General features: G+C 38.2%; 1 long non-coding RNA gene across 1 annotated transcript; it reads right to left on the reverse strand.

The window, feature by feature from the left end:
* Positions 1–1,532: 1,532 nt before the first annotated feature.
* On the reverse strand, positions 1,533–3,665 carry LOC118476334 (uncharacterized). The gene is made up of 3 exons (XR_004856290.1): positions 3,267–3,665; positions 1,896–2,329; positions 1,533–1,709 (listed from the first exon to the last, which is right to left on the reverse strand). It is a non-coding gene; the product is annotated as an uncharacterized lncRNA (long non-coding RNA).
* Between the last annotated feature and the right edge of the window lie 262 nt (positions 3,666–3,927).

Consider the following 3,927-nt stretch of genomic DNA (forward strand, 5'->3'; position numbering starts at 1 on the left):
ATATCAGTTTCATTCTTCTCTCCACCCAATTCATGGTCGAAAAAAATCAAATCTAAAAAAGAGAGATTGACAACCAATACTAATTTATGGGCATGAAACTTCTCTACTGCTACACTAAAAATAACATCTACACCGAGTGTCCAAAAGCGTTCAAAAATGATAGCCTATGTCAGGCTCTGGAACCTCTACTGAATGTGGCCTAGAAAAATCCATATTTGATACTACAACACCCATAGTACAGTTTATCTTCAAGCAAACATCTTTAAGAAAAATCTAATTGTTCAAGAGTAGTACACTGAAAGAACCTTTTGTAGCCCCTAAAATTTAGAATCAGGACAATCAAATATGGGCACTTTTCAGAAAACAAACTTGGTCGGATGCAGGGAGTAAAAGTAAAATCAAAGAGGAAGGCACATTGTGTACCATCAGGAAGAGATATGTGTGTACTATTTATTAATTACCTGGGCATATATGAGCATAGAAAGGGACCATATTAATATACTTGCATAATGCACCTTTGTGAGGGGCTGATGGACAACTGGTTTTTTATTTCCTAAATACATATTTCTTCTAGGCCCTAGTGCATGGCCAGGTAGCAAATTCAGGTTGAAGGCAGTTCTTGATGTGCTCCATTGTGCCCTTATCAGCGGTGTCATAGAGTGCATGGTTGATGAGGTTGGCGATGATTTCTAAGAGCGTGAATGCAGCTGACGAGTCAGCAGAGTTGTAACTTTGGAGGTAGGAGAAGAGGCTAAAGCCGCAGTGGAGGCATACCTTGTCCATGTGCGGGTACTCATCGTCGTGGAGGCTGCCCACGTCTGAGGCGGACGCGTAGTTAGGGTACATGACGAGGAACTTGGCGAGCACCTTCTCCAGGACCAGGAGTGCATATAAACTTTATACCGGAATAAAAAACCCCAATACACACAAGCTCGGTATTGTATTACTTAACATATGTCGTCTAAAAGTTATATTAGGGGATGCATTGAAAAGAAGACAGTTCATTTTAGGTTTTAGCGACAAATTCACTAACATATTGCAGCGACAAATTCGCTTGAGAGCTTACCTTGGCCTGAGAAGCTGCGGAAGCCGTCGCTGCGTTGCAGCGAACCCCCGGCGGTGTCCTGTCGTCTGGTCCGGCTCAACCAAGCGCCTCTCCCTTCCTTCTTCCGCACCCGCTCGCTAGCCGAAACAAGTCGCTAAGGGATAGGGAATAGTAAAACCCAATAGGGTTGTTAGCAGTGTTGTTTAGTTGCTAGAGGTATCACTCCTTCAGCCGAAACAAGTTGCAAAACTAAGAGGCGACTCTGAGAAATGTACCTGGGAGAAATTGACAATGAATGGCCTAATTTATTGTCTTATTTTGCTTTTATATTACTTTGTGTTGATCTTCTACAACTACTTTTGTGTGATATATCATGGCTTATCAACTCAAGGCAAGGAGCAAGGCAGAAGGAAATCAGTGCAACCTAGCAGTAGCAGCTCTAATGTTTTAAAATATCATAAGTTAATGTCAAGGATATTAGCTTTGACATGCTTGAAGTTTTATAGACCAATACAAGATTTTCAATCGTGAGCTTGTGATGAAGTTAGAAACTAATTTCACCTGATGCATTTGATTGTTGTCCTCAGCAGCAGGCTCACTACTTCCATCACCCATATCAAAAAGCCCAACCCTCTTATTGTTGTTACCAAGGCTACTTTGGTATCTACAAAAAAAACTTTTGAATTAGCCTTTAAAATTTACAATAGGTACCAAGTGGAACAAATGTGGAGGTATAACAATTTAAATTAGAAGTTTCTTAATTTTAGTAGTATGCATCTTTGTAATTAAAACCATATCATACACATCTTCAGGCTTCATGGTAATAAAATAAGTCAGCTTGCACTTCCACCTGAAAGATGAGCCAACGAGAATTGCATCTTCTGAGACTGTGGACATCATTTTAGTCTGAGCAGCTATCGATAATCTTCCATTACTCTCAGGTATAGGTGAGCCGTGAACTTGAGCATCCTTCACTCTAGATGATTGCCTGTAGCATCTAGCTCACATTCTAAACTGAGCTCTTCGAACTGGCTTGATGGAGATGCGTATATCAGGTTCAACAAAGCATCACCGTAGCCACCTATCTCAATCGAAGGGCAAGTAATGTTGCATGCCATCCTCATGGACAGACTCTTGTTGAAGCAACCAGTTCTTGAATTTATCTTCTGATTTGTTGTTCGACATTTTTCCTTGACGTATTTCTGACACCAACTTAGGCACCACTTAAATGAACATGTTGGACATCATCTCAAGAATTGGCTCACAGAGAGCTTATAGTTATTACTGCTTTCAAAAAACATTCAACAAAACTCTAGTTAAATGAGAAATTGCAACAAAAATAGCAGTTTATAATACAACAAAAGGAAGCATAACCAATACCAAAATGCATATTAGATTAGCTAAGGAAAAAATGAAAATTGAACTCTCTAGAATGATCAATGTAGATGCTTCAGTGCAAAAGAACCATAAGGGCACCATAATCCGTTTATGGTACCTACAATTAGGTAACAAGCAAAGTAATAGGGTCGACTTGTTTATATGACATAAATATATGAACATGTGAAAATGATTGACAAAACTGGAACATGATACTAAGCTAGCGAGAAGATAACCATTAACATGCAGATTCACATTTGCCTGACCAAAGAAATATCAAGATTGATTTATTTCATGCGCACCAGAAATATTAGAGTAAAATGCACTCCATCCTTAATTTTTCTCCAGGTTCTCATCTAAGTCCAAATTCAATGAGGATCTGGGTCCTTATACATTTAAATTGGTTGCTCTAGAGTGAATCATTTAAAAAGAGGACCTAAAGTTCAAGGACCCAAGTTACACTTTAATCTGTACAAAATAACACAAAGTGAACGGAGAAAACTCATTAAACTGTAGTGACCCATGTAGCTATATGAGGTTATGTTTAACGAGGAACATGAGAGTATCTAAGACAGACCATGCAGACCTAGTGAAGAGCATAGCAGTATACTATATCTCAATTGGACATGCACGATGGTGCAATAATTTAAACTGACAACTAAAATAATAAGGAGGCAATTTAATACGAGCTGCAATTTGTTTCTCCAGTCACATCAGTTCAACAGGCATGCACCACCACTTTTGGCAATCATCACAGAACACCCATGCTCACATGGGAATATGTACCCACATATAAATTTGTATTAAAAATGGCTAAGATCTTACATGTTCGCAAAGAATATACCTAAATGTTGACATCAACTTTATTGTCCCCAATTATCATTCCTTTTCCAACAGCAACTACCTTGCCACCCTGAGGTCTAGACTGAGCAGTCGTTGGAAGCAAAATTCCACCAGTTGTCTTCTCCTCGGAAAAGTTAATCTTTACAATCACTCTATCAGCCAAGGGCTTAAGTGTTGTATATTGCAATGGATAACAAGACACAATGTTTATTCCTGCAAAGTATTAATACAATCTCTGGAAAACAAATGAAGTTATCTGTGCCAAGTGAGGAGGCTGCAAAATATAGCCCAATGTCCCAGCCAACAAAATGTTAAGTCTCTATTCCAAATTATAAGGTGGTTTGGTTTTATCTCATTGCACGTGCATTATAAAAAATAATTAAATTCTGGTTTAGACTGATGTGACATAATAGAAAGCTACCTTTCTAGCTTTCAAAGATAAACACCTTTTATCTTTCCAGAAGAAAAGACATAGTTGCTTATTTCATCTTAACACGGTTCCTTCTAGGTGATTCAAGTTTACAACTTTACATTAAGAAATAGAGTAAAAATCAATATGCCCACAATTTAGGATTTCCATATAAAAAATCTTGAAGGATATAATGCCTACTTATTCCAAAAAAATCATTTTTGACAAAAACTGCAGTCTACATGGGAGGCCA

Source organism: Zea mays, chromosome 2, assembly GCF_902167145.1.
Source record: "Zea mays cultivar B73 chromosome 2, Zm-B73-REFERENCE-NAM-5.0, whole genome shotgun sequence".
Classification (NCBI taxonomy): Eukaryota; Viridiplantae; Streptophyta; class Magnoliopsida; order Poales; family Poaceae; genus Zea; species Zea mays.